Raw genomic sequence first — 25,202 nt, forward strand, 5'->3', positions numbered from 1 at the left:
AATTGTGCACCACACAAGTACAGCGCACCCTCTCAAACGAATGGCATGACGGAGCACTTCAACTGTACTCTTGGCAATATGCTGTCGATATCCGTCGCCTCTGATCATTCAGATTAGTACCGAGTTCTCCCGTTCGCCACCTATGCGTATATTACTGCCGTGCAAGCTACTACTGGGTTTTCGCCATACTTTCTTCTATATAGACGAGAACCTTTCAATACAGTAGACACTATTCTTTCATATGTACCTGTAGAGTCCGAAAGTACAAGTCTGTCCGAAGTTACCCGACATGCTGAAGAATGCCGCCAGCTTGCCCGCTCTTTTTCTACCGAACATCAGTAGCAGCAGCAATCCCGCCAACTTGGGGACCGTTCGACTCCAAACTTTCCACCTGGTTCATTGGTATGGCTTCGGGCACCTGCTACCACACCTGGCCGCTCCGCAAAACTTCTCCCCAAATACTTCGGACCATACCGTGCTGTAGAGCAAACGTCACTCGTCAACTACATCGTGGAGCCCGTCATCTCAGCCACAGACCTACGTTACCGTGGTCACGACACTGTCCACGTCTCTCGCCTCAAGCCTTAAAATGACCCTGTGGCATACTTTTCTTCTTTTTCTGGCACGACACACTTGGGACATTAGCCAGTAGTGGGTAGTCTGCTGAGGAGAAAAAAAAGAAGTAGTTGAAACAGTGGCGGAGATGATTCATAAACCGCGCTGTATTTTTGGAACCGCTTTCAGGAAGCCACGAGATGCAGCTGGCACACATCACCAAGAGATGGCTTCCCTGTCGCTCCTGCCACAACAGCAGGACGGCCAGGCACCCGCCACACCTGGCGGAGAGCACCCCGCCGATGCCCACCTTCATCCGGATGTCCAGAAGTTCCTGGGTTTCGCCGAGAGGCACAGGACGGTGCTAAACCAAATCCTGCGCCAGTCGAGCACTCCCCTGGCAGACGGCCCATTTGCCGTGCTTGTTGACCACACGCGTGTGCTCGACTTCGACGTCAAGCGGCAATACTTCTGGCATGAGCTCGAGTGGCTCGACGAGGGCTTGCGACGAGAAGACCGGGCGGTTCACGTCAGGCGGGAGCACGTCTTCGAGGAGCTCGTTCCGTGAGCTGCACCGTCGTACCCCGGAGGAGTGGAAGAACCACTTCTACATCGTCTTCGAGGACGAGAAGGGACAGGACGCGGGCGGCCTGCTCCGCGAGTGGTACACCTATCACCTCCCGCGTGATCTTCAACCCCATGTATGCACTGTTCACGACATCGCCGGGCGACCGGGTGACATACATGATCAACCCGGCGTCGCACTGAAACTCGAATCACCTCAGCTACTTCTAGTTTGTGGGACGTGTGATTGCCAAGGCAGTGTACGACAACAGGCTGCTCGAGTGCTACTTCACGTGCTCCTTCTACAAGCACATTCTGGGCAAGCCGGTCAAATACACAGACATGGAGAGTGAGGACTACTCGTTCTACCGGGGACTGGTGTTCCATCTGGAACACGGCGTGCGGACGCTGAGCTACGAGCTGACCTTCAGCGTAGAGGTCCAGGAGTTCGGTGTGATGGAGATGCGCGACCTGAAGCCCGGCGGCCGGCACCTGCCCGTCACGGAGGAGACAACCCAGGAGTACGTGCGCCTTGTGTGCGAGGAGAAGATGACGGGTGCCATGCGACGGCAGCTCAATGCTTTTCTCGAGGGCTTTTTTGAGATCATCCCCAAGCGGCTAATTGGCATCTTCAACGAGCAGGAGCTTGAACTGCTCATTTCGAGTTTACCCAGCATCGACGTAGATGACCTGCAGGCTCACACAGAGTACCACAAGTATCAGGTCACTTGTGGCCTGATACTTGTGGTACTTTGTGGGGTCACCAATAATATAGCTCTCTGAAACGTGGTTTCGAAAACACAGCGTGGTTTATTAATGCATCTCCGCCATTGTTCCAACTACTTTTTTCTCCTCAGCAGACTACCCACTACTACCCGTTAGTCATTTCTGCTTCCTAATCCGCCAGGATGGCGTCTTTTTCTGCGGAGGGCGATTGTAGTGAGGAAGAGTGGCCTCAGCGACATTTCTCTGCGCCTCAGGGGCACCGCCATCAGCATAAGCTCGTGCTTGCTGCGCTTGGCCGGACGCTGCTGACTGCTTCTCCTTCTGCGTTCTGCTCTTCAAATAAACCCCGTTAAATATTATTCATTTGTCTTGATATTTAGCCTGATAGAGCACCTCCGAATCATTCTTTGCTAAGTGTGTCACGATACGCGCGCACGAGTGTTGTTCGCATCAGCGCGTGTCGGCGGACTGCGACCTTATCAAAAAAAAAAACTTCGCAAAAGGTGAGGTTACCAATCGCAACTGTAAACATGAGGCAATAAATCAAAAAGAATATATCAGCCTACTGTGCCAATTATATCTATTTCTTGACTGCTAACTCCGGTGCGAACAGTGAGGCTCGCACTGCTTTTCGATAGTAGTGACCATCGCCTCTCGCATTAAGAGCCTCAGACGCTGCCGTTCTCGTCTAGGAATTCAAGACTTTTTTGCTGAGGTACAAAACAACATAGTGCCGAAGGATCTAAAATAACGAAGCAGCGACAGCAACCATATTCGAAGAAGTGGTTGTGAGCTTCGAAAACGACTGCTTTCGACCTCAAGTGATATAAACTAAACTCGCAGCCGTAGAGACCACCGCTCACTGTAGATTTCTAACGCATTGCATCATCTATGAAGTGCCAAAGCTGCATAAATTGCGCATTCAGAAGTCCAGCCAGCTATCAACAACGCGGTCATATGAGTGGTGATGCAGATGACACAAGGCGCCCTCATATCAACCTTGTCCTACAACCTCCCTGCAAAACAGTGCTGCCAACCTGCGGAGTCTCTTTTTCTCTCTCTGAAGTGAGAAGGTTCCCTAGATTTCCCTAAATGTTTATGAAGAGTGGTTTTTTAAAGACTAATATGTGTTTGTGCTGTGGAAAACGATTTCCAAGTTCACTTTTATGTTATATTAGTGCATTTGTTTGAAAATATTTGATGTGTCAGCGCGATGCAGTGTTATCAAGGCATGTCACTGCAACGTCATATGCGCTTAGTATAAATAAAAGCTGCTCAATAAACCATCCTTTTTGTTGCGTTATCTGGCTTTCTTGTGGTATCTGGACACCACCATAACAGTGGCAACGAGCGGACCCACACAATGATGAGTCCCGGGCGGCCACCCTAATTAGGAGGGGTGGATGGTACCGGGCCAACGTATCATGTTTCTTTAGAGGCTTACTTTGAAGCTTATAACATCGCAGACGAAGGAAACAAACGGGCACTTTTGACATCGTCACTAACTGACAGTGCAGTGGGATTCGTTTTGGGGCGTTGCCACCCGAAGAAGGTCAATGAGCTGAGCTACGACGAAGTTGACGGGTATTTGGAAGAACATTACACCCTGCACGTCAACAAGACCGCCGCAAGCTATGCCTTCTTCATGCGAACACAAAAAGCTGGTGAGTCTGTTGAGGATTTTATTGCCCAAATCAGGTGGCTGGCGGAGAAGTGCAATTTCGGGACATCGTTGGGACGCATGCTGAGGGGCCGAATTGTGTGTGGCGTGCACGATGAAGACTTCAGGCGAGATTTATTGACGCAACGGAAGCTCACGCTAGAACAGGCAGAATGCTTTGCTATTTAGGCCAAAGACGCCGCTGAAAACACCCGAATACTGCACTCTACCGACCAAAGTGCTGTAAGTTTCTCACGCCAGAAGGACCGTACTCAGAAATTGCGACCGAAACCGGATACTCACGGCTGCTGCGGTCGGTGTGGTAGCGAGAAACATGTAGCGGAGGAATGTAAACACCTGTGCATGGTCTGCCAGAGGTGCGGCAAACGAGGCCATTTAAAACAATTGTGCCAGTCAGCCACGTCGTGTCACCGACAGAGCTCACATACGGATGCACGATGGCAAGGGGCGTACGCGGCGACAACAGAAGGCTGCTCAACCTCGGAGGCCTTGTATATTATACAGGCCGTCCTTCATCAAGAAGCAAGCATTCGCAAGGTGAACCCCATTTACAAAGTTACCTGGGATAGCGTTCATCTTACAATGCTGCTGGACACTAGATCACCGGTAAGCATCATTTCAGCATCGGTGTTTCGGAAGTACGAAATGAAGTGGCCGCAGTTGTGAAAAACTAAGCTAAAACTGTCCTGTCTATTGGGAGAACTTTCAGTGCTTAGACAGGTACGTATGACAGCCATATGTGACGGCAAAGATATGCAAGGCATGGTCCTAGTGGTTGATAGCACGGGACCACTCACTTGTAAGCAACTCACTTGTAGCAACTCACTTGTAAAGCAAGTGAGTTGTTACCCCGATTATTCAAGTGGGCCCCAGAATTCGGATGGTTTTAACCTGTTTAGTTGCATTCCATTGAGTTAGTTATACGTTGAGAAATGTATTGTCAGATGCCTTATTTCTATATACTAGGATTTCTGATTTGGTGGGGGAGCACTCCAGACAACTCTTGCGTCCTATCTTTTCGACGATGGAGGCGGCCTGTTGGAAGGCTTCTTCTATCTGACCCAGGTTGCCAGACTGGCTCCAGATTGAAGCTTCATCAGCATATATGGCGTGGCGTACTTGCGAAATTTCATTTAGGGGGTCCGGGAGGCGCATGAGGGCGATATGGAAGAGGATCGTGGAAAGGACAGTCCCTTGGGGTGTACCGAAATCAGCCATGGTGATGGGTTGACATTCAAGGTCCTTTATGCGGATACTGACTTGTCTGTCGGTAAGGAAGTCCCGCACATATGCATATAATTTTGGACCGCACCTGATTTCCCGTAAGTTTTTCAAGACAGTGAAGTGCTGAACATTGTCAAAAACACCCTTGAAAAGAATTGCAAGATTGGCCTTTTACGCTTGAGTGGTTCCGCTGGGTAGGTTGATAATCTCGTGTTTTAGTTGAAGGAGGATGTCTTGAGCTGACAAATGGGGACGAAAGCCATACATGGCGTCTGGCAAGAGGTTCTGTTCTTCTAGATATTCGTTTAGCCTTATTTGTATTGCCTTCTTCATCACCTTACCAGCGCATGACGTAAGGGATATGAGACGGAGGTTATCAATGTTGGGCGCTTTGCCGCCTTTCGGGATGAAAGTGAGCTCGGCCGATTTCCACTCTTGGGGCAGCGTTTCGGCGTCCCAGTACCGGTTAGTTTTATCTGCTAGCAGCTGAGTCATGTCATCGCTTAGGTTAGAGAGCAGCCCTGTCGATACCTGATCGGGTCCTAGGGTGGTACCTTTCGTCATGCTTTGTATTGCTGCTTTAATTTCGACGACTGTAAACGCTTTTGAAAGTTCTGGATTATCGGGGCCGTCATAAAGGGGTATGAATGCATGGTCCCGCGCAGTGTTGACATACTTCGACTGTAGGGTGCCGAGTAAGTTCGTGTTGTGGTCAGAAAAGCCGTGTATAACCCTTTGAAGGCTTCTTCTGTTCGTGCCTCTGGTAGAGTCTGGGTCAATGAGGTGACGCAGAAGGTACCAAGCAGATTTGGTATGGAGAGACCCTGTAAGGGAGTCGCATTTCAAGAACTAATTTTTTTTAGTGAGTGCTCTTGCGTATTTCTCTGCCTTAGCAGTAAGGACGGCAATACATGCCTTTGAATCAGCGATTACGTTTTTTGTCGTTTCCAGCATCTTGTGAGTTGGCGCCTGGTATCCCATAAATGCGAAAAATGGCTATCGACCGCTGGAGCTTCAAGTGTGGGTGCAACTGTTTTGGTAACCTCGTTCTTAAGTTCCAGTAAGGGGCCAGCCCGTTCCGAGTAAGATGTGGGAGTTTGATGAAAGGGAATGTTTTCTGTTTTGCGGAAAGCTGCGCAATCTATTACTTTGACTGTCTTTTGATGTTTCTTGTGTCTGCCATACAACAAGGACGTTTGAATGATGAAATGGTTGATCCCGAGGTTCTATTGTGAGTTCCGCCAGCGTGGCTGAGGAACGTTGATACCCATCGTTAGATCGGGGCATGCATACCTCGAAACACTGTTACCCGTTCGAGTCGGATAGGCGGGTTTGCTTAGGAGAGTGATACACTCGAGAGCCACGAGGTCGTACAATTTTCGTCCTTTGGTGTCCTCTTGCGGATAACCCCAGGAGGAGAGTCGGGCGTTAAAGTCACCTACTATAAGCAGCGGAGCATTTAGAGCATCTTTCCTCGCTTTGCAGAAGACCTCAAGTAAGGTTTGTTTATGAGGGGTGGGTCGACTGTATATGTTAAGCAGGTACACAGGCTGCTCAGAGCGCTTGATAGGCAACAGGCGTATGAAGACGTACTCAAGCTGCGTATCACGTAGGTCAAGATCTACCGTGACCGCAGTTCAGGTGTTGTGAACTAAAGTGCAGACTGTTGTGCTGTGTTTGTTGGCATGTGTTGTGTACGACGAAAATCTGATATCGGGGACTACAGTATCCTGTAGCGCTATAATGTCGGGTTTGTGATCGAGCGTGCCTAGGCGTTGGTGCAGCGATGCCGCCTTACGGCGAAAGCTTCTGCAGTTCCACTGTATTATGTTTAGGCTTCGAGAGAGCTGCGCTATTATGGGTTCGAAGATGTTTCCTCCGAATCCCCGGTTATATGCACTGTCGCGGAGATATCTCGGCGCCCCATGAGTAACTTAACAGGTGTTCTTCCATGCCCCTGTTCTAGCTGTGAGACGCTGCGCTTGTATTTGCAGGTGAGGACATCTAATTCAAATAACTTGGGCTTAACGGCTTCCTTGATTAAGATCAAGCTTTGTTCCTTGATTTGTTGTATGGAGGCTGAATGTCGGTCCCGTATTCGTTGTAGCTCCTCGCTGATCTGTAGTTTTAGGAGTGGTGTGAGCAGTTTGACAACTGTATATACAATTTGTTCGATCTGGTCTTGGTGAGCTTTTCCGCCTGCGTCAAGCGAAGGAGCCTGAGTATCTGTTTCTATGGGTGCCGTTGTAGATTGAAGCTGGGTTGTGCTGGGTGGCGGTTGACTAGATGTTTGTGACTTCACTAGTTTTTCTAACTGCTCTATCTTGTGTTGTTGTTTAATGAGCGTCTGTTGTTGTTTGGCAATGATCTTTTGGAGTTGTGCGATTGATCGTGAGTCGTCATCGTTCTTAGATTGGGCGGCAGCAACAACCTCTGCCCAGCTTATTGGTGGTGCCAATGTTCTTGCGGTAGCGTTATACAGAGTTAGCTTCGGCAAAAACGAGCACATTTCTTGGAATGCCTGCGTGGTCGAACGTGAGGACGACTACGTTGGTGGTTTCAAGACGCCAGGCTCCTATCACTTTGTTGCCCGGTGAGACAATGCGTTGGACGGACAAAATGAGCCGAGGTGCCATTCGACTAGCCAACCACATTTTACAGACTATATAGTCATTTTGCCTGGAGGCGCTGTGTGAGATATGTACGGGATGGACATCATTTGAGGGCAGGGAAGCTAGCAGCAACATAAAATTTGAGAACTGATTGAGAGAAATGAAGGAGGAGCGTTGGGCTAGGAAGGTTTTCAGCTACTTGTACATGAAGAATGTCGATACAAAATGGAGGAAGCGAACCAGAAAGTTGACTGGTAAATACTTAGAAAACAGCAGGTGGCCAAACCAAAAAGAACTATCGGTTAAGAAAAAAGTGAAGAAAACGGAGACTGACATGTGAAAAATGGGCATGATTAAGAACTCCGCACTAGAGATCTATCGAACTTTTAAGCAGGAAATTGCCAAGGAAAGGATCTATGATAATACTCGGGGTAGTTCTCTACTGTTTTAGGCAAGGACGGGAGTATTGCGAACCAGGACATATTGGGCCAAATACGAAGGGGTAGACACAGTATGCAGTGCGTGTGAAGAGGAAGAAGAAACTGCCGAACACTTGATAATGTTCTGTATAGGGCTTCACCCTATAGTTCAGGATGATGGCGCAGGGTTTTTCAAAGCACTGGGGTTTAGCGACCGGGAGGGCAAAATAGACTTTAAGCAAGTAGACTTAACTAGAAGGAGGTTATCTGATTAGTGGCTAAAGTCAAGGCACGAGTGAAAATTAAACTCCACACTGCAAAGTACGAATCCTCAAATTCACTTTTTAAGGAAAAATAAATAAATACAGTTTTGGGTTCATTAAGTATTACGGCATGGTGGCGCTAGCCACCGCCCGATCTAAAGGGTACAGCCATATCCATCCATCCATCCATCCATCTGTCAGTAATGTACAGAAACGAAAGTTTCTGTAGAACGCAGAGCCACTGGTAGGTGGCAGCACCATGTCGTCTAAGTTAGAGTGCTTCCACGCGCACCCCCACTTAGCGTGGGGTCAGCTTTTGAAAGGGTAGGTGGCTATTTTGACTCCCGCGCCCAGTCATTTGCGCGCGTGTATAGGCCGGTGCTCGTTGCTCTCCATTTTATTGCGCTAACTGCTTTCTTAAAAAAAGGTCGGCATATTGAACAACTAAAGGTACTAACCAATCTCTTGTCACAAAAGCACTAGCTGCTTACTAAGTGAGGATAGAAATATGCAGGTTAGTAAAATTTACCACCTAGTTAGCTAGTGAACAGTGCTGATTCTAATGGTTAGTCCATCACTAAGTTATTAGTACCGACACCAGCAACTTAGCAACTGTATTAAGTCAAGTGGACTACAATTGGTCCAACACATATTTGCCCCTATTTTAGTTTATGTGCGTGTGCTTTGCCATTTCAAGTAAATTATATTACAAGAGTATAGAATAAAAAATGAAATGGCACTGATCTCTTACATTAATTAATACTTGATGCAGCTACCGTATCACGTACAAATCGCTTCAACATCGTTACAGAGAACCGATCACATACTCATATATTAACGTCATGCAGACATATGATCATAATCATAAGATAACAAACTAATATGACCACATATGAATATGTGAATTCATACGAATAAATTACAATCAAGAACACACTCGCAAACGCACACACAGAATTTGACGCCTTCGACATCACTGATTTCTACCCTAGCAGCAGCATGAGAGCTATTTATGTCTCTACTTTGGGATTGCACACCGTGTACTGGTTAGCAGCCGTATAATTTAGACCAATAATTCATGTTCTCTACACATGATCGTTAGCCCTTTCATTTGCTCATATGTGTGCCGTAACGTAGCACGACACTACTATTCTAAGGTAGTCAATAAAATTATACTTTGCCTAAATTTTGCTTATAAGAGTGTCCCAATTACGGCAAAATATACTGCAGCATCTGCGAAATATCTGGCAGCGTAAGTGGCTAGTAGTTACTTAGTTGTAATGTTAAGAAAGCTTCTTTTATTAGCAACGCCAAATGTTGCAAACTTCACTAGCGGCTGGCTAATTAAGTTATGCCGCGAATGAAGTAAAAAGCGCTGAAAACTAGTAAATACATGCGTTTACTTACTTTCTACTAACTTTTCTTCTAAGAGTGTGCTGTCACTATGGCCGGGTGGTGCACGCCGAGGTGCACCAATAATTCCAGGAAGGGTGGAAGCTGTACTGCTTTCTAAGAGACCCGAAAAGCAGGCGTCTTTCAGCACTAAATACATGACAAGCGTCAACTGATGACCACATCACATATCTTCATCTTGAAGCTTCACCAGTATTTCTAATGGGCATGTGAACGAACATTTGTCGGCATCAGCGTTTTGTAAAAATTGACAAACTTATCAGCTGTATGTTTAAACAAGTTTGGTTCTCATGTGCACAAAGCATGGATTTTACTTCGTAAACATTCCACATGGCAATTGATTAGTCCTGTATGCGCCCTTGATTTCCGCTTTTCCTTCTTTTTGTGTGTCTGATACGAAATGTACCATGGAAGATATTATGAGCTTGTTGCAACGGAAATCTTTTTTTTCTAATATTATTTTTATTTGAGAATTTTTGTATCAACAGAACAATGTGAATAGGATATATGCCGCGTATAGAGGAGAGCTCCCGAAATTTTAATTATCTGTTGCTATTTCGCGAGCACCTAAGACTAAGTACTCGGGTGTCTGGCATCTCTCTTCCAACTAAAGAGCGATTCTGCAGCCGGAATTCAGTACCACTACCCATGGTCATCCGATAAGTACCAAAACCATTAAAAACTACAGGAGATCTTTTTTTTTTTACATTCCTTTCCGAGGTTCATTTGCGCCCTCTGTGGTGGTCTGATGACCATGTATGTATGTGTGCAGTTAACAACGTTGTTTTTTCGCTTCCTGTTCTTGTGCTTAAAGTGACCTTTTCATCCTGTCATATATAATGCAGAGGTTATCGTTTTTTAATCATATCAATGCGAAGCGAATAGTGGCACTCCTCAGTCAATCCTGCAACGCAGCATTGTATTCACGTATTGCTTTTATCAAAAAGTCTCTACATTAATCACTTCTGTCAGTGTCAGCGCAGAATTAATGCACCGAAATAAATTAATTGTACACCTCAAACTAATACGAGGAACCGGAGGGGTTTGCATTCGCGCACATATACACAAGCTGTAAATAAATTCTTTATTATTGTGTACAATGCAAGAGATATTATTTCAAAAACAAGTAAATTGTTCTTGTGAGCTTAACAAGGTAAACCAGCTTTATCGCGCTAAGGCAGCTTCGCAATACTAAAGTGTGTGTGTTGAGATGCACTGCCGCTGACATGTATAAATAATCAGCGATGCTTTGTGTATTTCGAAAGCAGAGTTAAAAAATAAATAAAAAAACGCTTCAGAATTTCGTTGTCGACCTAAGGAAGAGGAATCATTTTCAACACAATAAGTCTATGTCTTCTTCCACCTCATAATATACACAAGCCATCGGGTTACATTAAATATATGATCTCTTGATAAGTATGCATTGAGGCTACTACAACATTAGAAACTATCCTAGGTTGAGAAAGAAAATAAAAAAGTTACAGCTAAGCAGCAAAAGCGATGCAATGAACGCAATAGCAAGGAATCGGAAGGTCACGCGCAGAATCGCCAGCAGATCGAAACGTGCCCCACGTTTCTCTTGCACAAATCACGCACAAAACGTACTCTCAGGTGCACATAACTGCAAATAAGCGTCTCAGTTGTTACTTCGCTGTGTCTGAAAGGCGCTTTTTTTCGCAAATGTAGATTGTGCGAAAGTTGCTGTGACCTTTGTGTGCCCGGTAACTAAAACAGAATCGTCCCTGTAAAAGTCGAACGCCAGCCAATACGTACGATCCTCCCTACCGCGAGATAAAAGCGCACGAGAAGCGTCGACCCCCGACTCTTTGCGGGCAAAGTGCGCGTTGGAGGTGAGAGTGCGGCCACCGCGTCGTAACGATGTTGCTACGCGCGCTCATTGCGCCATCTTGCTGGCAATGCTGAAAACACAATAGTCCCCCACCCGACATTCCCGTCAGCAGCGGCAAGTGGTAGATATAGATAACATGCCGTTAGAACGTTTAATGACGTGCTCCTCGGTGGCTCAGTGGTGAACGCCTCGCACTCATATTTCAGAGAACCGAAGGTCGATTCCGCGCTCTCGAGTCTTTTTCTGGATTTTCTTTCTTTCTTGCAATAAATATATATATATATATATATATATATATATATATATGATTCATAAAATAAATTCTGTGGGTCCGGTGCAAATATAATTAGGAATAAAAGAGCACACTTACAAAAATTTGATAATTGTTTACTCTACGTTTCGGCCGTGGCAAGGCCTTCGTCAGGATTTTTTATATATATATATATATATATATATATATATATATATATATATATATATATATATATATATATATATATATATATATACACGTTGAAAAACAACGGACAAACGAGCGAAAATCTTTAATGCTTCCTACGTATTGGCAGTGGCCGGAGGCCCTGCCTTCGTCGGGGCGCCTCGAAATATATGTCATGAATGTTATTACTTACATTTCATGACCTTGCTGCTTTTGCGGTGGTTAGCTCGTTCACATGACAAGTTTCAAAACTGGTATTCTATGACATGACTGCATGAAGAACACAAGCGGCATACCTTAAAATGAAAATTATGACATGCGTGTCAGGTAACAACATGAAAACCTGCCACATTCATGATGCGCTCACGGTCATTTCGCTAGCTTCACATATACCAAATTTGGTATTATAGAACATGAATGGATAATGAAAGTACCTATGTGGCTGGTCCAAACACGATAGTCTTGTGATGCTTACCATGTAAAAACAGGACTACACACCACGCTCATGGTGCGCTCGCGGTCATTTCGCTCTCGTCACGAATACTTAATTCGGTATTACATGAGGCGAACGAATGACGGAGGTAAATGACACGTCCAAACGTGATAATCATGACATGCGTGTAATGTAAAACATGTCTACATGGTACGCTCATAGTGCGTTCACGGTCGTTTCGCTAGCTTCACATATACCAATTTTGGTGTTACGTGGCATGAATGAATGACGAATGTATATGACTGGTGCAAACATAATAATCATGATATGCGTGTCATGTGAGAACATTACAACATACCACGCTCATGGTGCGCTCACGTCGTTTCTCTAGCTTGACTGTTACTAAGTTTGGTAATACATGACGTCAATGAATGACGAAGGTAAATCACGTGTCCAATCTTGATAATCTTGACACTTGTGGGATGTAAAACAAGACTACACGCTAGGCTCATAGCGCGCTTGCAGCCATTTTGTTAGCTCCACATATCGCATTTGTTATCCCGTGATGGTGACCAGAAGACGAAAGTAAATGACAGAACTTAACATGATAACCATCACATGGAAGTCTTGTACGGCACAATTTGCGTCCACCTCGAACGTTCTGCTTATTTAAAGGGGACATATCAAGCTTCCTCGTTTGCGCTTTGCATATCATCAATTCCCACTGCACTTAGGATCTGTCATTTTTAGGTAAAGAAAACGCACAGCCCAATGCTTATGCTTTGGCCTTGCACCTTAAAAACAGTGTTAACAAGTATGAACGCAGCGAATAGATCAAGATGGTTGGGTATGGAGCGAAGTTGTCCCGTGCACCGTTAATAACGGAAGCAATCTCCGAGATAATTACTAAAGGCTGACGTATCAGCCCCCGGAATCGCACTACGATAGCACAAATAATTTATTATCAGTTTCTTCAATTCGTCAACGAACGCCAGCTGTGGTCCAAAGAACGAGAAAAACCGATAGTTGATAGCAAAACAAAAATATATTCTCCTATACGGCAGAACAAACTACACACAAACATGCACGTGCACTCGGCAATAATCTAATATAATACGTCACCAATCGCAAGATACTCAAAGCAACTGGTTTCACAACACAACAAGATACGCTAAAAAAAAACGGGCACAAATAAGCACCCGCGCTACAATGCAATCTCATGCATTAACTAACCAAGACACCTATAAACTAAAATGGTCCTGAAACGTATTCACTCTGCAGCTCTTGGAACAAAGCTTCAAAGCTTCTGCTCAAAGAAACACTCCCTCAAAGTCCAGCGCCGGTTGTCGTCCCGCTGTGTCCGACGTTTCTCTTCTAGGAAACTCTCGCATCATCAAATGTCCGTGCTCCAATAACAACACTTCTACGCCGGTAACACGTCGGCCACTCACGCACTGCGACTGCAGACCACGTCTTCGACCATGGGCGGAAAACACACACTCACCTCCTGCTTGTGAGACAAGCCTTCACCCGGAGGTGGAAAACACACTTTTTTGCCTTCTGTTAGTCACTGCAGAACAAGCCTTTGGCTGTTGGTGGTAAACACTCTTCATCTCCTTATGCGACTCCCTACTCTGCTTGGTCATATGCCCTGGCTGCTGAGTTCCCGAAATTTCGATGCTCTTTTTCGGGGCTGAGAAAAAGACGTGACGCAACTCTGCAGCGCCACGCCATTTCCTTCGAGATGTTGCTAGAGTTCGCTCAGCGATGGATGCGAGAATGCTGGTCAGCGTGGCGGCAGCCCTTTTGAGGGAGAGAGAAGGCGCGCGTTCGGCCTTTTTCACGCTTATGTTTTCGTTGCACCGTTTAAGTAGTGTCAGAAAGGGGCCTGCTATTGTCGCCGCTGCTGGAATTCGGAGGCGCGCGCTTTCTTCAGCACTCGTTTATGACAAATGTCTTAAAATTTTTGCCGGCTGACTGAATTTTTTGGCAGGCAGACAGACAGACGAAATATTTCCGCGTTGAAGAACCCTAAGACCAGCGTCTTTGAAAGTTAGACCTTCATTGGATCATAATTAGACATTTTTCTGACCAGTGCATTGATCTGCTATGAGCTTCTGGCTTAAGATCACGAAGTATGCTAGTTTGGCTGATCGAGCGAGCTCTCTAAAGCTATATTTTCACTTAGCTTTATTTATCGACTATCCAATATATTAGGTACGCAAGAATATGAGTTAGCTTCATGATTACAACTACCCAGAATAAGCAGCACATATACGTTAAGTGAAAGATCATGCACACTCTGCCATGAAGATTCTTCTACGAGCCAAATGCGCGAATCGGTCGCTTAGTATACACAGTCAATAAAACTTTGAGCCAAATATGATTTCATTGCTGCTTGTTATAAAAAAAAACTGCCAGACCTTCGTGGAACGCGCAGCAGTCTCAGCGAAAGCTGAAAGAACGGCCTCTCAGAGCCTTTTTTTAATACTGATTGGGTAACTGCTACTAACACGCTTGCTAGGTACCCACTACGCCATAAATATTATTTTGTCTAGTAGGACGTCATTCACTACGCTATCTTTTTTGTCATTCTTCGGAGAAACGTGGTATTTACTACACACTTGAAAGGTATTTTTTGGCAATTTTTCATGCTGTTGTTGACGACGATGAAGAATTAGGCCTGAAGTTGGTATGCGCCACAGTTAATAAGTTATCAAAAACACGCTATCGTAGTGAGTTGGAGCATCGGACGACTCATTTGGTGACGCCTGGTTGTTCCTTTGCTGTTCTAAACCGCTTTATTACTCATATTATCGTGATTCCTTTTCTGAAATGAAACCTGCCAAAGGCAAGTTTGCAAGCGAGTTCCGAGCACCACCGTGGATTAGTGCTAGAGTATACTGCGCATATGCATGGGCAGAATCAGAGTAACGGTGGCCGGAAGGTACGTCGGCCTTTCAAATTTGGTTCTTTGTCAGTTTGTTTGTTTCTTAGATTTAGAAGTGTGCCACTCACGGTCAATGATTCGATACAATTCATAACTTGTATTCCCTATCTAGTGTCGCGTATAATATTGCCACTTACGATTGATATATATATATATATATATATATATATATATATATATATATATATATGTATATATATGCATATTGTCACGAGGTTGTGATACACGCAGCACTTGAGAGGAAGCACGCAGGAGTCAGGGCGGTGTCAGGCGAACTGTTTATTGGGCGAACTTGTGCCCAGCAAAACGGGGCCAAACACAACTCATAGCAACAGCGGCGTGAACAGTCGTCGGCCGACGGAAAAAAAAAAGACCCCCAGTGGCGCACTGCGCCGGCTTTTTATACACGCGTCGTAACGCGTTCCAAAGTGGCATACAAGATAAACGCGGCCTGCGTTGCGCTTAACAGAAAGTGATAGCGTCTCCTTCGCAAACGAAAAGAACCGCACGTGTCAGTTTTTTATACACGCGTCGTAACGCGTTCCAGAGTGGCATACAAGATAAACGCGGCCTGCGTTGCGCTTAACAGAAAGTGATAGCGTCTTCCTTCGTAAACCAAAAGAACCGCACGTGTCACTACCCCCCTCTGAAAAAGCATCGTCCCGATGCTAAAGACAGAACATAAGAGAGAGTACATGCAATAAATTACATTAACAATGCGTCACAGCTAATCAGCGCGCGTAATAAGTTTTAAGTCGCACCACGTGTACGACTTCGGGTCGTGCACGGCGTCGTTGGGATGACGTTAAGCCATCGGGCACGACCTCATAGTCCAGTTCACCACGACGTCGGACTACCTTGTAGGGTCCAAAGTAGCGTCGCAGGAGCTTCTCAGACAATCCCCGTCGTCGTATCGGCGTCCAGACCCAGACAAGGTCACCTGGTTGGTATTCGGTGTGGTGTCGTCGAAGGTTGTAGTGGCGCCTGTCGACCGTCTGTTGGCTCTTGATACGCAGGCGAGCTAGCTGTCGAGCTTCTTCAGCGCGATCCAGGTAGCTGGCGACGTCGAGGTCTTCTTCGTCGGTGCCGACCGGTAGCATGGCGTCAAGCGTCGTTGTTGGGCTCCGTCCGTAGACGAGCTTGTATGGAGCAAACTGCGTCGTTTCCTGCACGGCCGTGTTGTACGCGAAGGTTACATACGGGAGTATGGCGTCCCACGTCTTGTGCTCGACGTCCACGTACATGGCCAGCATGTCGGCGATGGTCTTATTTAGACGCTCGGTGAGGCCATTCGTCTGTGGGTGGTACGCGGTGGTTCGGCGGTGGCTTGTCTGACTGTACCTCAAGATTGCTTGCGTTAGGTCAGCCGTAAAGGCCGTACCTCTGTCGGTGATGAGGACCTCGGGGGCTCCGTGGCGGAGGACGATGTTCTCAATGAAGAACATGGCGACCTCGGCGGCAGTGCCCTTGGGCAAGGCCCTTGTTTCGGCATAGCGGGTGAGGTAGTCAGTCGCTACGACAATCCATTTGTTGCCAGAAGTTGACGTCGGGAACGGCCCCAGTAAGTCCATGCCGATTTGTTGGAATGGCCGTTGAGGTGGTTCGACGGGTTGCAGAAGTCCGGCTGGCCTAGTTGTCGGCGTCTTCCAGGTAAAAATACACATGACGTAGCTTGTCGTCCGGGTCCCACGTATTGAGGGCTGCGGCGCGGTCGTAAATGTCAAGCCAGCTTTCCGGGTCTTCGTAGGTCGATCCGCGGAAGGTAGGCGGCTCTTTGGGGATCGGCCCCGGTTAGGGCCGGTGTACTGGCGGCGATCCGGGGAGACGTAGCGGCCAGGCGAAGGTGAACGGGATGGTCGTCGTTGTTGCCACTGCGATCCGGCGATGTAGTCGGCGATGTCGCGAGGTCGCTCACCTGGGCGCGGACGCGGCGCGTTCACGTCGAAGCCACGCAGTCCCATCTCACGGTACTGGCAGTAGCGGTAGGTGTGCCCGGCTTCGCCGCAGTGGTAGCATAGTGGGCGGTGACGCTGTGGCCGTCGATGATCACGTCGAGGTCGGTGGTTCGTCGTCTGGCGTTCCGGTTAGGTCGGGGCGTCGGATCACGGCTGCGTCGGCTTGGTCCGGTGCTGCTATGTCGCGTCGGCGGCGAGGCTTTGTCGTAAAGACTCTGCTCAGGCGGCGTACTGCGACTACGTCGGGAAAGTTTGTGCGTCGTGGTCGTCGTCATCGGCAGCGGCGGCGGCGGCGAAGGAGGATCTTCGGCATTGCGTCGTGCAGCAACCGCACCTCCATCGGTTGCTGCCTTTAGTTTCCCGGGTAGGGGCTTTGACGGAGCGGACGGGCATATTCCTCGGTTATGACGCGATGTTTCGCGAGAGGGGTCTGACGAAGCCTCGACGACGACGAGAAGCAGTCCTTGTATTGGTGGAGTAAGGCTTTGAGCTCCTTTTGTTGCTGCCTGGAAAGGCTTTGATTGACGTCGAAGGCGGGCGCGGACACTGCTGTCGACGTTGCGGCTCCCTGAGAATCAGTGAGGGCGAAGGCATTGCTCGCTTCCACAAATTCGCTTAGATGTGCTACCGTCGTGCCCCTATTTAAGTGCCTATATTCGTTGCTGAAGTTCGTCACCATTACCTTGGCTTCGCCGTTATGAAGCTTGGCTATGCCTCTTGCGACGCACATCTGACGGTTTAGGAGCAGGTGCTGGTCGCCTTCACCAGATGTCACGAGGTTGTGATACACGCAGCACTTGAGAGGAAGCACGCAGGAGTCAGGGCGGTGTCAGGCGAACTGTTTATTGGGCGAACTTGTGCCCAGCAAAACGGGGCCAAACACAACTCATAGCAACAGCGGCGTGAACAGTCGTCGGCCGACGGAAAAAAAAAGACCCCCAGTGTCGCACTGCGCCGGCTTTTTATACACGCGTCGTAACGCGTTCCAAAGTGGCATACAAGATAAACGCGGCCTGCGTTGCGCTTAACAGAAAGTGATAGCGTCTCCTTCGCAAACGAAAAGAACCGCACGTGTCAGTTTTTTATACACGCGTCGTAACGCGTTCCAGAGTGGCATACAAGATAAACGCGGCCTGCGTTGCGCTTAACAGAAAGTGATAGCGTCTTCCTTCGTAAACCAAAAGAACCGCACGTGTCAATATATATATATATATATATATATATATATATATATATATATATATATATATATATATATATATATATATATATATTGCTCAAGTACTATCTGTGTACTAAATTCCCGGTAATAAACCTGCTCATTTTTAAATCGACGCCTAGGTTTTCCCTCGCGGAGCTGCGAGGGCTCACCGTTTCTTCGCGAACATGGTCCGAGCTCACAAGTGCAGCTGTACGAACAGTATACATGGCACGACGAGACGAGGTGAACCAAGACGCACCACCACTCCTTAGACCTCGCAGTGCTCGGACCCGCGGTTGTGTGACATGACAAGACTAAATAACAGCGGCACCACAAACCATCCTGCAAATTGTGCGTGCAATACTTCTGAAGAGCCGATTATGAACAGAGTGTTGCGATGCGTCTCTTTATAGCCTTATAGTGAGCCGATATGTATGGAAGGAACTCTTTGTCAATACAGTGGGAATACGCCCAGCACACTGGACATTTATTGACCTTCACTTGCAAGCCTAAGAACTAAATCGTACTTTCTTGCAGACGTTCAATGTAAACATTCATCCTTCCCGCAATTTTCAGTCTTCTGGAACGCTCTTTAGCGTGTGCTCCCACGAGATAGAGAGCTTCTAAAGAAAATCAAGAAATAGTTCACAACACGAAAAGCATGTCTTTGTAAGCACAATTGAAATGATGATCCAATGTCACAATGCATGCTCTATACATGCACCAATGCAGATACCTTTCTTTTGAAGATAAATCTGATCGCGCAACTCTTGAAACGACCTTAAGGCAATGTTATGAAAGGAAATCAGAAGTTATCTACTGACATGCCTTCAGCATTTTGAAAAGCAATGAGACCATTTTCATCAGTGCAATATTTAGTTGCAATAGACAGTTCGTGAAGAGGGTTTTCGTGAAGAGTTAGTGAAGCGTTCGTAAGAGCTCTTTCACGTCGATGGAAAATGCAATGCCATTGTTATTTCTGACTCCGAAAAATTGCGCTTCATCAGTAGAGCTTTTTGTGGGGAATAGATCTCTTGCCTCGAGATTCTTCAGGTCTTTCAGAAAGAACTGGTCTTCCAGAAACTGGATACTCGATAAATATTCCGCGTCATTATGCCTTGTGTTTGATAAGAATGAACACCCTTCTACACATTGCATTTAACTGCAGTATATAACAACTAAACTGAATCTCCGATTTAGAATATTTCAACTGTATTGTAAGCTGTCCTCCCTGTAACAACGCGATATGGCCAACTGTACTGAAAATAAACAAATGAAATAAAAAGAATTATTGGGTCCCATTTCTGTGTTTGGTAACCTTTACGAACATTTTCTGTTGAACTTGGTAATGCAATTTATGTTTAATATTACCAGATGACATAAATAAATTAAGCCATCTTCAGCTAAAGAAAACCTTGTGTAAAGGCGAAGCAGTGGGCGCTAACGCTTGCATTGGCGGCGACGTTGACGCTGGCACTGATCGCGGCGTTGCGCAGGAGAGAACCTGGGAAAGGCGCAAAGCACGCAGTGATGGACCGGTGGCCGGAGTAGAAACGAAAGGTGGGCTAGTTGGTGATTCATGCTCATTTCTCTGCCGCGCCGCCAAAGAATGGAATGACCTTCCCCACGATGTTGTTTCAATCACCTGTCCATCACGTTTTATTCAAAGTGTGTCAATGCATCTGCAATGTTAACCTGTGGCTTTTGTATCTTTGTGGTACAACCCACCCCTTATGTAACACCCCCCCCCCCCCCTGTGGGGTCTTAAAAAAAATAAAGTGAAGTGAAGTGAAGTAGTAAAGAGAGCGAAAAAAAAGAAATCAAAGAAGAGTCGGCAAGGCGTGACAAATGCCTTGTCGTCTCTTTTTTCCGTCTTTCTGTCTCTTGTTCCGTCCTTGTATTTTTCACTGTTTTTACATCCAGTGGCAACGAGATTCAGAGCTCTCCTTGTAGCCTTGCGGATAAGCGGATAATGATGTCATTATCTCTAAGGCTGCAAAGAAAGCTCCAGATCTGCAGCCTCCAACCTAAAACTCAGGACGTTGAATGGGCTTAACTCCTACCAGCAGTTGCGGGAGGTGCACTTCAAGAATCACTAACGCGGCTTATGCAAACGTCCCCCTGGCGGCGCCTGCAGAAATGCTTCCACATTCAAAAAACTTGCACTCCAGAGGAAGCTGAGCGTATTTCAGAACTTTGGCGCCACATTCTCTGGGTCCTCCGCTCCCCACTAACATGGAAACGCACATGCATGACAGCAGGTGACAAATACGGAATCAGACGCTTGAAAGACAACACTGTTACCTCTCTTATGTAAACTGTGTGTACGAGCGCATTGAAGGGCCAACGCCCAAGGGATTTTACATGGCCGCTGTGGTTCACAAGAGAATGCGTGTCAACGGGCTCTCCTTCCGAGCACAAAATTCAGAGTGGGCTTAGGAAGTAGCGAGAATGTTTGCTGCCGCAGATCACAATTCGAAGACAATAATAATGGATTCGAAAAAAGCATGCGCTCACTACCAAGCAAGGGAGATATCTCTCTTTGCTGGTCATATTCTAAGACGAACTGTCGATGATCCAAGCACGAAACGCACAATGTGGGATACGCGTGTCATCAGAGAGCCACCACAGCGGTTATGCACCGCGACCCAGCTCTTTGACTCAGATGCCAATACACCGCTGCTGGGGTTGAAAGAAATTATTTCTTATTATCGTGACACCGCCTTTTCCCGGTTCCTGCAATGGGGCTGAGTAGAGCGGATGAGCGAATTTTAAGGCGCCCGCAGACACGTACTCTACTCTGTCCTGCAAGTATCACGCGCTTGGACCCGAACATGGATGGGCGATGCCCACACTGTGGGGAGACCTGTGACATCTTTCACATAGTGTGGGCGTGTGCAAAAAATCACCATCTGCCCCCCTTCTCCTACCCTTTCTCGAGAGGCATGGGAGATTGCCCTTCTCAACTGCTCCTCGCTGGAGTCTGAATGCACTCTGCTGAGACGGTCGCGAGTCGGGGCCTTATCGTGCAAGGTCCTGGACTAGGGACGCCGATCATGTAGCGGGGTCACGCTTTGGCCCCCAACTCTGTTTTTTAACGATAAATGTTCGCATCTCTCTCTATCTCTCTCCTACTGAAACATGACAATTGCTGCTGATGGGCCTTCAGAGAGTGAAGACCCCAACTGGGCACAGAGACCTCCATTCCGCTTTTCGTTTACGTACACATTGCGAATTTTAACCGTTCAACAACGCACAGGAGAGATGTCCCGCCGGCACCACCTTGGAGGTGAAGATGCCACTTGCCTTCAACAGACGTGTATCATCAGTACCGGTCTTAGTGCGATTTTGTCTGGAGGCTTGCAGAATTCAATCCGATCAAGTGACAATATATATGGAGTGGCCATTGAACGGTTGTGCAGCGTGAGCAGTCGTTTTTTTTTGTTTTGTTTTTCAATCATGAAACTCGCTAGCAGACGCTGTCGACATGGCGAGGCGAGAGAGGAGAGCATAGGAGAGGAGAGAGCAGGCAGGAGACGTGCAAGCGCAATGGGGGTGTCAACGCCACTGGGAGGAATGCCTGGAGGAGATACAAATAGAGGGATCGAGCACAAGCTGGTGGTAGGAGCGAAGTGGTGGGAATAAGGCGCACTTGCTGGTGAGAGGGAAGAAGGAGAGTGGCGCATGCTTAGTGTGAGTGTGAATGCTCACGCCACGGGACGCAGACTCGAGCAAGAGATGCTTCACTAATAAAAAATTACATCGGTGCAGAAACTTGCATGATGCCTGACCTTCACCTTCAAGAGTAGAACACGATAGCGTGATCGGACCTCATGCGCGTAGCCTTCCCAATGCGTGCCGGATTTCACTTCTCGGTCATGTGGTGACCGTGCTTCACGGAAACGAATTTCTCTGTGCGTAACATCCGCCCTTTCACGCTATACTGCAAATACAGTTGCGAAGTGTCCAGTCCTCCATAACTCCTCCTTTTGCCATAGTACCCGTCTCCCCCCTCCATGTGCGCTTGCCCATCACTGATTTGTCTTGCATAATATCTATGTCCCCACCTTCCAAGCGAATCCACATCGGCATACTCTACCTCGTTTGTTTACAAACAACCATCCAGTAAGTGAAGAATATGGCTCGATTCGCATTCTAGCGCGCAATATTCATGAAGGGTAGCTTTCCCCAGCTGGCAGCGCAGCAGTCCCCTCCCGCGCTCCAAGTCATCGCTGAACGCGCATTCAACTACTGCACCTATGTGGTTCAGCCGCAACCTTTGAAATAAACGTCGCTTCAGAATTCACCTTGCGTATGCAGGGACTCGTTCAATGTCGCTTTGCGCAACCGCCATGTCATCGCTCGCGGCACTCCCTTTGTCAGTCAAGGTCTACGCAGCCCCAAATCGCGAGCAGTGATTATCGCGTAAAACGCAACGCCGATGAGATAGCGGCGCTCGTTCCTTATATGCCGGATAATTTGGGAAATAAGCCGCCACCCAAGAGAACGAAGGTTAAAGAAAGATAATTGTTGGTATGCACGCTGTTGCAATTACGGTAGGTCATAGGTGTAAGCCGCATTAATCGACGTATCAGTAAAGAGAGGCTATCGTAAATCTGACCTCACAACTGACGGCCCATCTAACATCAGTATCTGAGACTTTTGAAGCATTAAGAATGCTTAAATAAATGAATCGACTCATACAATTCATTCCGAGCTTCTTAAACGCAACCTAATTAGTTGCTTGTACATAGGCTGCACTGTGCATGCCTATATAAATACCTTACCTTTTACGTCAGAAAAGCATCCTATAAATATAAAGGACAGAAGGAAAGAAATTACGCCATCTCCGCTAAACAGAACAATGTATAGGTACGAAGCAGCGGGCGTGATAATGCTTACAATGGTGGCAGTGACACAGCCGAGAGGGGTAGGGGGGTTCAACCCCCCAAACATTTTTTTCCCGTGAACCTCAACTCCCCCACCCCCCGCCACTCACCCACCTTTTTTTTTCATCGCTTCGCGCTGACATGATTTAGAAATCAAGTGCATGGTGATACTGTCACAATATCATTCTTAGGCGCTTTCACACTGCATGTTGTCTGCACACGGGAAAACGTGTCGCAGTTTTTGTCAAGTTTTTGACACTGTGAAATTTTCGGCTGAACTCTCGGCCGACCAATGCCTCTGAGATAGCTCTGGTAATCGCGGAGACCAACGGCAAAAAAAAACTGATTGTTGTCATGATAATTTTGCGATTTACCTGTACGACGCATGTGTTCGCATTTCCTAGCTAAAGCCAGTTCTTAGAGCCTTTAAAGCCCTGCGTGCGTAACACTGTGTGGTGGTGACAACTTCAGACTATCGGTGGTCGCGACGTGTGCGACGCCCGAACCGCCGGGCGTCACCTGTCTACCGTTGAACGTCACGCACCGCGGTCAGAGGGTCTGTTAAGCACCATAATAAAGTTACCACGCTTCTTCGTCAAGGCTACTCAAAACCATAACAGCAGACCTACATTATCACACTTACCTAAGTGAACGGCTGTGGAGAATGCGAGTAATTCACTTACCCAGCACGTTCGCAATGGCCTGTAATTAGCGCTCTCCCCATTCTGATTTGCGAAAACTGCGAAAGCTGTGGAATTCGGTACAACTGAAGTCATGTACGTCCATGGCAATTCACAACGCAACAGTTGCACAGAATGGGGTCTTTTTTCGTAGAGCGCGGAGCTGTTGCGGCTGCTCCTTATTTCACCGTCGTTCAGGCGAGTGAACCAGCAAGCACTTCATGGCGGTTCGGTGACGCGTCCGACTAGCGGAAAGAAATTCGTAGCGTTCAATGCGCAAATATATCTAATATTTCGCTCAATAGTTGTTGCCTGTGCTGTAGTTTCACCTGGTTGCGCAGCAAATTATACAAGGGAGTCGGCTTTGCACTACTCAAAACTGCGTCGATGGGTGGCGCTGCGCGTCTGCAAAACTCTAGAGTCGCAAGCTCACACTGCGCGCCAGCCGCCGTCGCTACGAGCTAGCATCGACCACCGGCGAGGCAAAGAATGTGTTTCACAAAAAAATAAAGGCTGCTTGAATGAAAAACAGCGTTCTGCGCTATGCGACCTCAGTTGTCAAATGACCTACGCGAAGGCGAGCGCCGAACGAGGCGCAGACAAAGAAACGAGGTAAGGCTTGCATGTTTATGCAATGTATGCAAGCAACAGCAATGGTGACTGCCAATCTTCTCGTTCGTTTAGGTGCATCGCTCCTTAGCTTAAACTGCTCGGATAGCGGGCGCCTATTTCTGTGCATGGGAAAAAAATGGCAGAATATGCACGGAGTGAACGAAGGAGAGTGGAAGAAGCACCCGTCCGTGCATTCGTTCTTGCTTCCGTCCGTCCATGCGTTCGTCTGTGTGGCCGCCCGAGCGTCCAACCAGCCATCCGTGCGTGCGTCTGTTCGTGCGTCCGCACGCCAATCTGTGCGTCCATCCCTGCGTTCGTCCATGCATCCGCTCCTGCGTCCGCCCATGCGTCTATCCTTCCGTGCAGCCATTCATGCGTCCGTCCATGCCACTGTCTGTGTGTCCGTTCGTCCACCTATTCAACACTCCAAGTACCACCATCTTGCACCTTTTCATCATATATTCCTCATTTAGAAGTACCGCCATCCAGCGGACATTCCAAGGACTGAACGAGAGGAGGCACACGTATACTTTCCTACGGCTTGCGCTTCGTGTCTACTTCCCACCTTTAACCACCTCGAGTTCATGGTATATATATGGTTCACTGTATTCATGGCACTGTGGCCCAACGCTCTCTAAACCTTTCTAAAACCAAGGATATTACGCCCAGCGAGTATACCGTAGCAACCCTTTCTTGTCAGATAGTGCTCAATGTACATGCCAATGGCTGCTAAGGGG

At 47.3% G+C, this 25,202-nt stretch overlaps 1 pseudogene; it reads left to right on the forward strand.

Moving 5' to 3' along the window:
* Positions 1 to 781: 781 nt before the first annotated feature.
* LOC119181504 (E3 ubiquitin-protein ligase HUWE1-like) lies at positions 782 to 1,902 on the forward strand (annotated as a pseudogene).
* Positions 1,903 to 25,202: the final 23,300 nt, after the last annotated feature.

Source organism: Rhipicephalus microplus, unplaced genomic scaffold (genome assembly GCF_043290135.1).
Source record: "Rhipicephalus microplus isolate Deutch F79 unplaced genomic scaffold, USDA_Rmic scaffold_14, whole genome shotgun sequence".
NCBI lineage: Eukaryota > Metazoa > Arthropoda > Arachnida > Ixodida > Ixodidae > Rhipicephalus > Rhipicephalus microplus.